Raw genomic sequence first — 15565 nt, 5'->3', positions numbered from 1 at the left:
GAAACCCTAGGAGAGAGAAGGGAAACTTTTAAGGCTTAATTGGGTAAGTTTTCTTGTCCCATTTTTAGTAATTTTGATATTTTTGAAATCGGGATTGCTTAATCTCTCTATTTTAGGGATTTATTTGAAAAGTTATCAAACTATGGAGGATGGGTCAAGGATTTATATGCTAAAAATTAGAAATTTATGGTAGAAAATGAAAGGTTGTTGATAGATAAACAACTTTTACAAAGTGATTTTTGATGAAAACATGATTTAGAGACTAAAATGTAAACTCGTGAAATTTGATGAAAAATTCTAAATTTTTATGAATACATGTGCTGTAAAATTTGTAATGGGATTTTGGTTAGGCTTGGAATTGGAAGTAAATTGCACAAGTTTTATTTTCCGAGCCTAGGGACGAAATCAAAATATATGGAAAAGATAGGGACAAAATGGTAATTTTGCCTAGGACATAAATTGAGTCCATTTAAATATGAAATGCGTGAAATTGATGGTAAAATTTATTTATATAGATCCAGACAACACCAATTCGAGGTTAGATTGAGGAAAATAAAAGGTTTCGGATTAGTAGCTTTCTAACGCGAACAAGTGTTGAAGTAAGTTCATGTAACTTAATCCGGCATGTAAATATGTTTATTTGAATGTTGTGTTGTAAGGAATGTGATTTATTTTAATGTACATTACTTGAATGCTATCATGAGATATTCAATATATGCTTGAAATGGTGAAAAAGGGGTAAGTCCGATTGAATATTGGATTTCGATGATTATATGTGCTTTCTCGAAACTAATAAGGTCTTGCATTTGTTGCGGACAAGATTTAGCTCAAACGAGTAATCCTAGTAACCTTGTTATAGAAAGGATTTAGCCCGGACGACTAATCCTGATATAATACCTCTCGAGTATACGTTATGATTAGGGTTTAGCCTGGACTAGTAACCCTAATGTAACTTTTTGAGCATATGTTATATAAAGGATTTAGCCAGGATTGGTAATCCTGTTATACACTGTGAGTGTACTACTTGAGCATCCATCAGAATTTTAATGATTCAACAGACATATAACTCTGACATGACATGAGAATTATGAGATGAAATGATAATGCCTTGAAAGAGTGTTGCATGATGAGCTCATCTATTCTTAATTGATGTATATGTAAACTTTGTGACTAACATGTTTGATTGGATGCATGTGTTTAGGCAATTTAGCCAAATGGATGGAAAACTTGTTATTGTATGCTTAGATTTAATAAACAGGATTGGTAAGTTTAGTTTCCGTTATATGAACTTACTAAGCATGTAATGCTTATTCCATTTTATTTTTCCCTTGTTTTATAGTTCTCGAAAGCTCACGAGTGTTGGAGATCACTGGAGCACTATCAACTAGTCATTTTGGGTATACTTAGTAAAATCATTTTGGTATAATGGCATGTATAGGACAACTTGACCATTAGTAGCTTGATAATGATGTTTTGTAACCTAGCCATTGGAATTGCTAGTAATGGTTCATTTTGGTATTACTAAGTAGGTTATCATGATATATATATACATGTGTTATGTTAAGTATATGTAAACTAAGGATGTTATTGCCTAGTTAATACAAGGTAAGATTGTAAACACACATGCATGTAATGGTATGCTATGTTGAATGATGGAAATTGCCTAAATTGAATGCTTGAAATGGTTGGTATTGGTTGTGTGTTTCAAGTGCAGACCTTGGGTGAAATTTTGGGTGAGAAATGAAGCTAGAAATAGTTTCTTTTTGTCCACACGGGCGTGTGTCTAGACCATGTGTGACACACGGCTTGGTATCATGGGCATGTGGTTAGGCCGTGTGTCCCCTGCACCTTAATTTTGAGAAACAGAATGCTCTGAATCTACCACATGGGTAGAGACACAGGCGTGTGTCTCAGCCATATGGTTGACATGGCCTTGGACACGGGTGTGTTAACGGCCGTGTGAAAACTGCACCTAAATTTTGAAAATTAAATTCGCCACACGGCCTAGCACATAGGTGTGTGACTTGGCTGTGTGACTTCAATTTCTTTATGCCTTAAAATTGAGAGAGTTACACGGGGTAGGGACACGGGCGTGTGTAGTTCACAACCTGACCACACGGGCATGTCCTTAGACCACACGGGCGTGTGAGCCCTGAAACTTGGAAAATTTTTGTAACTTCGCAAAAAATTGTTAGAGCTTCTATTTAAGGGACGTTACAAATGATTTCAGAATTTGAATAGTAACTTGCATGATTTATCTGTAAATATTTCTAAATGTTCTGGTAATGCTTCGTAACCTTGTTCCGGTGACGGATATGGGTTAGGGGTGTTACAAGTTTACCTAAACACAAAAACTTAATCAAACAAGTTAATCACATAACCTCTTATAAGAATCAAGTAAACATAGATAAGCTCATCACATTATCAGCATCCATTAATTTCACCTTCCCACATTTCAAGAGTCTTTTCCGTCGAACTATTGAAATTTTGATGGATCTTTGGTAATATACTCATGTGCAAAAGTACCCATTAGGGTACATAATAAAAAGGCACACTCTTGAGTCACACATTTTACAGCAGGATTACCAGTCCAGGCTAAATCCTATTCGTTGCATATGCTTTAGAGAGCTTAATTTGGACTACCCATCTGGGCTAAATCCAATTTATAAACTAAGCTCAAGAGGGCTTACAATAGAATTACCCTGTAACACCCCGTACCCGAGACCGTTGCCGGAGTCGGACACGAGGGGTTCACAGACTAAATTCGCTTACTATCGCAGTCCATTTTAAATTTTTCCAGACAGCTGGCTAACTGTGTCGCTGTCACCTTAAAAATCATATCTTGAGTTTCATAACTCGAAAATCAGTTTCGTGATTTTTCCCTGAAACTAGACTCCTATTTCCATCTACATATTGTTTTCTATAATTTTTGGTTGGGCCAATTAGTACAGTTTATTAGTTAAAGTCTCCCCTGTTACTGGGTGTGACTACACTGACCTTCATGCATTACAATTTGGATATCTCCCTGTACAGGGCTTCAATACTGATGCGGTTTGTTTCTATAGAGACTAGACTCAGAGAGGAATCTATACATATATGGAATGACTCCTAATTATCTCTGGTTAATTTATAATGAATTTCCAAAGTCGGAACAGGGAATCCAGAAACTGTTCTGGCCCTGTCTCACGAAAACCTAATTATCTCTTAACATACCACTCATATGACAGTTTCGTTTCTTCCATATGAAAGTGGATTCATCAAGGTTCATTTAGATAATTTATTCACTATTTAATTCTATTCCTACTATTTTTAGTGATTTTCCAAATCTACATCACTGCTGCTGTCAGCATCTGCCTTTAAGGTAGACTTTACCTGTTTCATAGTTTCCATGATTCAACTAGCCCTTTTAGCATAAATAGCACAAATTATGATAGTGATTAACCATTCCCATGGCCAATCCTTGTTAAGCATATCCACACCTCTCAATAACCATATCCATACCAAATGATTATAACATTATGCTCAAACATATATAAGCCATTTTCGCATGGCTATCCAAAATTATACAAATCCAAAGGGTCCATGACCCACTACAAAAAGGGTAGTCCTATACATGCCATTTTCAGAGTTCAACCAAAAGTGTACCAAAAGGGCTTTGATAGTGTGGGCGACTTCGACTTCAATAATCCCGAGTCCGATAGCTGACGAACCAAAATCTATAAAACAGAGATTCAAAGAACGGAGTAAGCATTTAATGCTTAGTAAGTTTTAAGCAAGACAAAGTGTTCTCAATCACTATTATTGGTCATTCATTTCAACTGTTCGATGAAGTTAATCTAGAGCTTCATCTCGATCTATAATATCATTAAACGCAACACTTGGCTGCCACATATATACTTTCGAATAATAATGACCTAGATGGTCAAATATTTCCAAAGCACATTCTCACATTTGGAGTTATAATATTAATCACATTTACCTACCTCTTTGATACTGATAATTCACCTCGAAATCACTCCACCGATGAGTAAGTAATACGTACCTGAACATCTTGAATACATAATACTTATTTGATGGTAACTTAATGCAGATACTCAATATCAAAGTCTTACTTGAATCCTAGCATTTAGCCGTCGGGTCTTTAAAGCTCGGATATAGTACGAGCACGAAGCCTACGGACATTAATCAGGATAATACTCTCGCATAAAGCCTGCGGGGTTTTAACCCGGATATAGTACTGACACAATTTCCCTTCGGGACTTATCACATTTATACACTTTCACATCCATCACGTTGGCCACTCGGCCCTGTCACATATATACACTTTCACATTCATCACATCGGCCATTAGGCCTCATCACATATATACACTTTCACATTCATCACATCGGCCATTAGGCCTTATCACATATATATACACTTTCACATTCATCACATCGGCCATTAGGCCTTATCACATATATATACACTTTCACATTCATCACATTGGCCATTCGGCCTTATCACATATATACACTTTCACATTCATCACATCGGCCATTAGGCCTTATCACATATATACACTTTCACATTCACAATTATCCAAATATACTTCACATATCACATATACTATCATGTATACACTTTGTCTTGGCCGAATCTACATTAATCATTTCCCAATGAATAATTCAATTTCACGCCATACTATCATTTCATATTCGAATACTCATAAACTTACAATTTCACAAATTTTAATATCAAAGATCCATCTAACACTCATGTATCGTTTTACAATATCACGATTTAGAATTCACGTATGGGTTTAATCAATAGCTTATGAGTAACTAAAACAAGTTTCATCCATGTTTACAACAAAATCACATATTCACTACGAGCTGTTTTCCTGAGCAGTAGTCACTAAATTATTTATAACTGGAGCTACAAAACTCAAAATCACTTGCCGTTAATTTTCCCTGAATATAGACTCGTATATTTTCCATCCATAAAATTTTCAGAATTTTAGGTTTGGCCAATCAATACCAGATTTTTCTTAAAGTTTCCCCTGTTTCACTGTTTGACTAATCTGACCACTCTTCACTACGAATCAAATTTCTCATTTTACAGAATTCAAAATGTGTTGTATTTGATTTCATTTGAAACTAGACTCATTAAGGAGTCTAAGCATATAAATTTTATCTTATAACCATTTTTGTACAATTTATAATGATTTTCTAAAAACAGAACAGGGGATTTCGGAGTCATTCTGACACCGTCTCACACAACTTTAAATATCTCTTTATAGGAAATTTGTTTGCTCACAAGGTCTCTTTTATAAGAAACTAGACTAATTAAGCCTTGATTACATATTTTATTCAGCCTATAATTCCACACCAACAATTTATAGTGATTTTCTAAAATCACGTTACTGCTGCTGTCCAAAGCAAATTATTACAATTTGCTCTTAACTTTCCAAGTCCAAACACATATGAACTTACCATTTGAGTTTAAGACATATCATGACCACATCATATCTTATTAAATCAACTCATTATGTCCTATTATGATTGAATTTACTCAACGTTTAATCACTTAAAACTTACCTCGGAAGCGGTTGACGACTAGATATCCACGGCTATTCGTCTACTTTCTCTTTTCCCCTATCCGACTTTGATCCTCTTTGCTCTTGGGCTTAATTTAACAAATAAATTGATTTAATCATTTGAGCATCGAAAAGAGGAACTCAAGATACTTAGCCATATATATATACATTAGACATTAAAGTCACATACATATGAAATCATGAATCAACTCAACATATTAACCCACACTTCCTTTTAGCCGATTGTCTAAGCCAAGATAAAAGCATCAATATGCTTGCCTCTAACCGAATACATGCAACACCAATCTTCTTCCTATGGCCGAATATGCATGTCTATGTTGAGGCCGATTATATGCTTAATACTTCCTACAAGTATGGTTACTTGTATTGATTATATATCATCTTGTTTCAAGTTCAAAACTCGGCTAATACGCATATATACACTAGTAATCAAATACTAACATTTTGCACTTCACCTTACTACCATTTCACATCTATTTTCTACCATGGCCGAATGCATCAAGACACCATACCATTCAATTTTGGTCATGGGTTACACAAAGAACTTAATGTCTAACTCAAAAATGCCAAAAAGAAAATCCAAGAGTCATCAATCACCATCACATGTATCATTACAAAGCTTTACACTTAGCATGCAAATGACATCAACACAAATCCACCTTAGCCGAAACTTAACTCATCTTCATGCCCCATCACCACAACATCAAACATCAACCAAGAAGACAACACCCATGGCCGAATATCATCTCCATCTCATAGCAAAGATTTAAACCATGGGCTAGGTAGAACTCAAACTAACAACTAAAAACATGCATGAATCTGAAGGACAACATCAAACATACCTTAGTCTAGCAAACCACCATAGCCGATTTTCTCAAGCTCTTCCCCTTCCTTTCTTTCCTCTATTCGGCCAAAGATGTTCAAGAATGAACACTTTTTTTTTTGTTTTCTTTCTTCAATTCACGGCAATGGGGGGGGGAAACATGGATGAGACAATTTTTTTCATCATCATTTACCTTTCCATTATTATTTTATTACCCATACTCCTTATTTTATTTTATTGTTTCCTCCCATGATGCACCAACACAACATGTCTATGACATGTTTTGCCCATCACCCTTTGTCCATCCTAATGTCATGGCCGGCCACTACTAGATGGGGGGAAAAATTGACATGCAAGTCCCCCTTTTTCAACATGCACTAATAGGTCCTTATGTTTTGATCTATCACATTTCAAAAATGTCACACATAAGTCCTATTGACTAAATTCACATGCAATTTACTAAATCGAAGCTTAAAATTTTCACGCATTTATTTTAGACAATAAATATCATATTCAAATAATTTGGTGACTCGGTTTAGCGGTCCCGAAACTGCTTTCCGACTAGGGTCACTTTAGGGCTGTCACATACCCGTTTGGGCTAAATTCTATTTGCAACATGTGTAGTATTATTCTTATTCAAGAAATCACCTTAATCCATTGAAATTAAACATTCAACCGGGACATGACAATTTGTCCATATTTCACAACTTATAACTATTTCGTTATGTATCTCATCTCATACATATCAACACAATCATACAATTCAATTCAAGCATATTAACATACATATTTAAGTTACACGAACTTACCTTGATAATGGTTCGTATTTGAATTTCAACTAATCCGAAACCTTTTAACTTTTTTGATCTAGTTCCGTATTGGTCTTTCTGGATCTATATGGGTAAATTTAGCTATTAATCTATCACATTTCGTATACATTTTCATCCTATTACATCCTAGGAAAAATTATAATTTTGCCCCTATCTTTTTTAAAAATTTTGATTTCGTCCCCAGGCTCAGAAAATGAAATTCATGAAATTTAACTCTCTTTCCAGGCCTAGCCAAAATTTATATACTACATTTATAGCACATACCTTTCAAAAATTTTAGAATTTTCCATCGGTTTTCCACTTTTTCATTTTAGTCCCTAAATTAAGTTTTCATAAAAAATTACTTTGTAAAAGTTGTTTATCTATAATAACTTTTCGTTTTCTACCATAAATTTCTAATTTACAGCGTATTCATCCATGAACCAAAATTTCATACCTTGATAACTTTTCAAATAAATCCCCTAAATAGAAAGAATAAACTATCCCGATTCCAAAAATATAAAAATTACTAAAAACGGGACTTGATTTCATACCTTTTTAAGCTTGAAAAGTTTTCTTCCTTATGATTTCTTTCTTTTTAATTAATTATCATTTATTAATTTTTATTGATTTCCAATTTAGTCCCTAACCTTTTCTAGTTTTTCCATGGATGAGTTATTAAAATATCTACTAACTACTCTTCAATGGTCTAATTACCATAAAAGGACCTTAAGTTTTTGAGTTCCACAGCTATTTGATACCTATAGCTACTAGAACCCAAGTTTTACATTTTATGCAATTTAGTCCTTTCCCTAGTTAAACACACAATCGGTAAAATTTTCATATCAAAATTTTCATGTGACATTCCTATCACGATGCCAACCATAAAATAAAAATAAAATAAAATTTTATTTTTGGCTCGGGTTTGTGGTCCTGAAACCACTGTTCCGACCACATCGAAAAGGGGCTGTTACAACTTCCCCTTTAAAATTTTTGTTCTTGAAAGTTCTTGCCAGAAAAGAGGTTAGGGTGTTGCTTCCTCATAGTATCCTCAGGCTACCAGGTAGCTTCCTCTAATCCATGCCGTTGCTAGAGAACTTTTATCAATGCACCTTTTTATTTCTTAGCTGTTTCATCTCATATGCCAGTATTTTAATCGGTTCCTCATTGTAAGTCATATCAGGCTGAATCTCAACTTCTGTTGGAGTGATAATATAACATCCCATTTTGGGCCTAGTCAGAATAGTGGTTTCGAAACCCCAAATTTGAAGTAGAAATAATTATTTTATGAACTTGTTGAGGTCTATGATATGTTTGCATGATTGTATGAAAGTTTCATTGAGAAATTTTGTTGTTAGAGTGTCCAATTAGATTTTTAGGACTAAATTGCAAAAGTTGCAAAATATATGATTCTAAAAGCTTTAGGCATGAAATAGTTATGGATTATTAATTAGAGGTCATTAATTAGCAATTTGACCAATTTTTATATTTATGGACAAAAATGGGCTTGAGTAGGTAAAATTTGAAGGTTTAGTAAAATGGGCATTTTGGTCATTTTGTTAATAAAAGAATAAAAAGGGAAAATTAAGTCAAAATTTACTCATCTTCTCCATGCCATAGCCGAAATTCCTAAGGTCACCATAGCTAGGGTTTCTTCAACTTTCAAGCTTGTTTGTAAGTGCATTCTAACCCCGTTTTTAATGTTCTTTACAATTTTGAAGTTGTTATCAACCGATCTAGCCATTTCTACCATTTATTTGAGCTAAGGTTGATGTTTGAGATTTGACCCATGTGTGCCATGCATGTATTTTGACGTTTCATGGTAGATTATGAAAGTTTGATGTGTGATAAACAAATTTTACTAAGTGATTTTTCATGAAAACACCTAAAAAGGACCTATTTGTAAAAAGTGTAGTAAAAATCTAATTTGATGAAAAATATGGGCTGATATCAGCATGTGTGTGGGTCAGCTAGGCTTGGGTAACAAAGAAAATAAATACATTTCATTTTACGAGCCTAAGGACTAATTTGTAAATATGTGAAAGTTTAAAGGAAAAACTATAATTTTGCCAAAGTATGGTTTTTGGACTGATTTGAACAATGTGGAAATTAAATGAGATAAATTTACTATTATAGATCAAGAAAAAAGGAGTCCGGACTTAGACCGGGGAAAGAACAAGGTTGTGGACTAAATCAAATTAGCTAGCTATATTTTGTACCAAGGTAAGTTCGTGTGTAAAAATAATGCAATATTATGATTATATTTTTAATGCCTTAATATTGTATGAATTGTATAATTGATTTCATGAAAACATTTGATAAGTTCCAATAATAGAGAGAAAATCCTGTTTGAACCTTAGGAATAGAATAGGATACGAGTGACATGCCACTAGGACCCCATGTGATATATACGAATATATGATTCCGGGTGCTAGTCATGTATGTCCTATCGGTGGCTAGGTAGTCCGGCATGTGTTGCGGATACCTAATAGCTTGTGTGAGCAGCCCATGTAGCTACGTCTTGACCGTCAGCTTGTGTGAACAGACCCGTTATTAGTTCGTGTATCCGTTTAGTATTCAAAGTGTTTAATGGGTATTTCAAGAACAAGAAAGAGTATGTTAAGTTACAAGTTGGTACAGGTATGTATGAAAAACTCATAAGAATGAGCTTGTTAAGTGATGAGCTTTTGGTAAGATTAAAAATGATAAAGTTATAATTATGAAACCATGGTGATAAATATGTGATTTATGTTAAGTTAAATTGTATGATATTCATGCTAAATGTTGCTTAATATTGTTTATTATTGCATGTGAACTTACTAAGCTTTATGCTTACTCCCCTTCCTTTTCATTTCATATAGTGTCGCCAAGCTAGCTCGGGGATCAGAAGTAGTCGGAGCATCAATCACGCTATCAATTTGATCATTTGGGTGTAATTGGTTTAGATATTTTGAATATGACATGTATAGAGACTTGTTCTTTTTATGATATGTGTCATTATTGATTTTGCCAAATGTGTTGGCTTGTAATGGTATTTGATTCATTTTGTAAATGGCTATTTGGTATTGGCTAATATTGGTTATGTATTTATGCATATAGGGATGCCTTTCTTGGATGGAGTTATTGCATGGTTTGTGATGATAATTATGAAATGTTGCATGTGATAGAAAATAGCATGTAATTGATGTATGGATGTCTTGGTTGTGTGTATCTACTTGGATTGGGGTTGTTTGATGTTGTGTAGTTTGGTGCGAGTAAGGGTGGCAAAAAGGCTTGGTAAATAGCCTTATTTTTGTCCACATAGGTAGACATACTGGCGTGTGTCTAGGCTGTGTGTGACATACAGCTTGCCCATTGGGTGTGTGATCCAGCTATATGTCCCCTACATTCTTGAATTTTTGCTTCGAATTGACCACACGGGTAGAGACACGACTGTGTGTCTCAGTCGTGTGAAGGACATGGCCCAAGGACATGGGCATGTGCCCAAGGCGTGTGAAGTCTGCACCTATTTTAGGGAAAATTATGAAAATTAAATCTCCCATACGGCCTAGCACATGGGCGTGTGCCTTGGCCTTATAACCCTAATTCGTTGATGACATCATAAACAGAGAGTTACACAGGCTGTGGACACGGGCGTGTCCCAAGCTACACAGGCGTGTGCGATCTCACGGCCTACCCACACGGGCGTGCGACCCCTGTTTTTATGAAAAATTGTCTAAGAGTTTGGAGAGTTTCCAAAGTTCCCCGTTTAGTCCCGAATAGCCCCCAATGTATGTTTTAGGCCTCGTAGGCTCGTTTAAGGGATGATATGAATGTTTTGAAAAGTTTTAAATTTCAGTGGAAATTCATGTTTTAGTTTTGAATCTTTGTTTGAGTTTAAGTTCGGTAATGCCTTGTACCCTGTTCCGGTGTCGAATATGGGTAAGGGGTGTTACAAATAACGTGTGAAGGATTCGATCGATATCGTCGTAGCATGATGAAACACATTATGAATTTTATCAAGCTCCAGTAATAATGCTAACCGATATGCAATAGGCCCGATTCTTTCAATAATCTCATATGGTGTAACACCCCGAACCCGAGACCGACACCGGAGTCGAACACGAGGTGTTAACAGACTTTAAACCCCTTATAATAAATATTTCCCAGACACTGCCAATCTGCGTACTAGTCGCTTTAAAAATCATATCTTGAGTTTCACAGCTCGAAAATCAGTTTCGTGATTTTTCCCTGAAACTAGACTCATATTCCCATCTACATATTTTTTTCTAGAATTTTTGGTCGGGCCAATTAGTACAATTTATTAGTCAAAGTCTCCCATGTTACAGGGATCGACTACCCTGACCTTTGCGCATTACGACTTGGATATCTCCTTGTACAGGGATCCAATACTGATGTCGTTTGTTTCTATAGAAACTAGACTCAGAGAGGAATCTATAAATATATGGTATGACTCCTAATTATCTATGGTTAATTTATAATGAATTTCCAAAGTCGGAACAGGGAATCCAGAAACCGTTCTGGCCCTGTCTCACGAGAACCCAAATATCGCTTAACATACTGTCCGTATGATTGTTTCGTTACTTTCCTATGAAAGTAGATTCATCAAGGTTTGTTTACATAATTTATTCACTATTTAATTCCATTCCTACTATTTTTAGTGATTTTCCAAATCTACATCACTGCTGCTGTCAGCATCTGCCTTTAAGGTAGACTTTACCTATTTCATGGTTTCCATGATTCAACTAGCCCTTTTTGCATAAATAGCACAATTTATGAAAGTGATTAACCATCCCCGTGGCCAATCCTTGTCAAGAGTATCCACACCAAATGATTATAACATTATACTCAAACACATATAAGCCATTTTAGCATGGCTATCCAAAATTTATACAAGTCCAAAGGGTCCACGACCCACAACAAACGGGTAGTCCTATACATGCCATTTCGAAGTTCAACCAAAATTGTACCAAAAGGGGGGGCTTTGATAGTGTGGGCGACTTTGACTTCAAGATCCCGAGTCCGATAGCTGGAGAACCAAATCTATAAAACAGAGGAGCAATGAAACGGAGTAAGCAATTTATGCTTAGTAAGTTTTGAGCAAGGAATTCCAGCACAACAAAAGTATAGCATTCATATAGCTAAACGGATAATTTCATATGCACAAATTTACGATATCGTACTTGCTTCACATTATCAACCCTTATGTACATACACAAAAGATCAACTCAGCCAAAGGCCGGTAGCTCGTTTATCAACTGAGCGAATACTTATTTGTAAGGGCTCAACTAAATTCAAGCACATACGAAACATAACTCAACGTTGGGATGTTTCGAGAGTATTAACTGGAATTTTACAGCAAGTTCATTCATTCCCAAATCACGTACCTTCGGAATATAACCGGATATAGCTCCTCGTTCAAATGCCTTTGGGACATAGCCCGGTTATAGTAATTCGGACAAATGCCTTCGGGACTTAACCCGGATTTAGTAACTCGCACAAATGCCTTCGGGCTTAGCTCGGAATTAGTATCTCGCACGAATGCCTTCGGGCTTAGCCCGGAATTAGTATCTCGCACAAATGCCTTCGGGCTTAGCCCGGAATTAGTATCTCGCACAAATGCCTTCAGATCTTAGTTCGGATATTGTCACTTAGCACAAGCCTTCGGGACTTAGCCCGGACATCATTCAAATAACCATGCACATTTAACAATAAATCATGGCCCATTCGTATTTCATTTTCGTTAGCAAAACTCAAACACAAGACATTTATCATTCTTGCAAATTCGGCTCAATAGCCACACAAAGAGCATGATTTTAATTTGCTTAAAACATGATCTAATCACTTCATAATTTAAGCTCTCTTACTCAAGAACTTACCTCGGGTGTTGTCGAACGATTCCGATAGCTATTCGACCACTTTTTCCTTCCCTTTATCGGATTTAGTTCCCCTTTGCTCTTGAGCTTAATTAAACAAATAAATTGATTTAATCATTTGAGCATCGAAAAGAGGAACACAAGGCACTTAGCCCATATTTATACATTAGACATTAAAGTCACATATGTACGGAATCATGAATCAAACTCAACATTTTAGCTAATTTTTCCCCCTTGGCCGAATATGCATGTCTATTTTGGGGCTGATTTCAACACTTAATACATCCTACAAGTATGGTCACTTGTATTGACTAAACACCCTTTTGTTTCAAGTTCAAAACTTGGCTAATACACACATATACACACTAGTAAAGCATCCTCTCCCTTTCCATCAATTTAACACATGCATTGCTCATTAACATGCAAAAGTTATATTCGGCCTTAGCACACAACTTGCTAGCCGATTCTTCTCCATTTAGCAACCAATGCACATATGTGCTCACTCAAAAATGCTAAAAAGGAGGTTCAAGAATCATCAAGCCACCATCACATGCATCATTAACAAGCTTCATATTTAGCATGCAATGGCATTAACACAAACTCCACCTAGGCCGAATCTTAACTCATCCTCATGCCTCATCACCACAACATCAAACATCAACCAAGAATGATGCATCCATGGCCGAGTGTCATTTCCATCACATAGCAAGATTTAGACCATGGGCTAGGTAGAACTCAAGCTAACAACTAAAACATGCATGCATCTCATGGAACAACATCAAACATACCTTAGCCTAGCTACATGCATGGCCGAACCTCTTCAACCTTTCTTCTTCCTTCCTCCTTAAAATTTTTGGCCAAGGATGAACCAAAGGATGAGCATGTTTTTTCTTTGTTTTTTTCTTTCTAGTTTCGGCTAAATGAAGATGAGAAAGGATGAACAGAAATTTTCTCCTTTCTTTTCTTTAGCTCACGGCAATGGGGGGGGGGAAACAACTACACACATTTTTTTTTGTATTCATCATACTCCTTTTCATTATTTTATGCCCATGCCCCTTATTTTATTTTTTTCCTACATACCTCACTAGGCCAACATGTTCCCAACATGTTTCCACCCATAGCATGGCCAACCACTAGCTCAAATTTTGGGTAATTTGACATGCAAACCCATCATTTTCACAACATGCATTAATAGACCATTTTAAATTAGCCTATCATATTTTCACCATGTCTCATATCAATCCCTATTTAATAATTTCTCATGCAATTGGCAAAATTGGAGAATGAAACTTCCACATACTCATGTACACACATAATAAGCATAGAATATGGAAATCAATTATTTTTATGACTCGGTTTTGTGGTCCCGAAACCACTTCCCGACTAGGGTCAATTTTGGGCTGTCACAACTCTCCCCCACTTAAGAAATTTTCGTCCCCGAAAATCTTACCGGTAAATAGGTTTGGGTATCGTTCTTTCATCGAGCTCTCGGTTTCCCAAGTAGCTTCCTCGATCCCGTGTTTGAGCCATAACACCTTCTCTAACGGAACCCTTTTGTTTCGCCACTCCTTCACTTCACGAGCTAGGATATGCATCGGCTCTTCTTCATAACTCATATCGGCTTGAATTTCAATCTCTGATGGGCTAATTATGTGTGATGGATCAGATCGATAGCGTCGAAGCATCGAAACATGAAAGACGTCGTGAATCTTTTCAAGCTCAGGGGGCAAAATCAATCTATACGCAACCGGACCAACTCGTTCGGAGATTTCGTACGGCCCAATGAATCTCGGGCTCAACTTGCCCTTACGGCCAAACCTGAGTACCTTTTTCCAAGGCGAAACTTTAAGGAACACTTTATCTCCCACCTGATATTCAATGTCCTTTCGTTTCAAATCCGCATACGATTTTTGACGATCTGTGGCTGCTTTCAGACTTTCACGGATTACCTTTACTTTTTGTTCAGCATCCTTAATCAAATCAACTCCGAAAATTTTACTTTCACCGAGCTCGGTCCAAAACAACGGTGTACGGCATTTACGACCGTACAAAGCCTCGTAAAGTGCCATCTTAATACTTGATTGAAAACTATTATTGTAAGCGAATTCAATCAAAGATAAATACCGTTCCCATGAACCACTGAACTCGAGGATGCAACATCTCAACATATCCTCAAGTATCTAAATTATCCGCTCAGATTGACCATCGATTTGGGGATGAAAAGCAGTGCTAAAATGCAGCTTGGTACCCAAAGCTTCTTGCAATTTCCTCCAAAATCGCGAGGTGAATCTCGGATCTCTATCCGACACGATAGAAATAGGTACCCCGTGTAATCTCACAATCTGAGAAACGTACAATTCAACTAGTCTATCCAATGAAAAATCCATACACACGGGATAAAGTGAGCTGACTTAGTCAGTCTATCAACAACAACCCAAATCGCATCCTTCTTACTTGT

Source organism: Gossypium hirsutum, chromosome A07 (genome assembly GCF_007990345.1).
Source record: "Gossypium hirsutum isolate 1008001.06 chromosome A07, Gossypium_hirsutum_v2.1, whole genome shotgun sequence".
Lineage (NCBI taxonomy): Eukaryota > Viridiplantae > Streptophyta > Magnoliopsida > Malvales > Malvaceae > Gossypium > Gossypium hirsutum.
The sequence above is the reverse complement of the archived record's forward strand: the minus strand, read 5'-3'. Positions refer to the sequence as shown.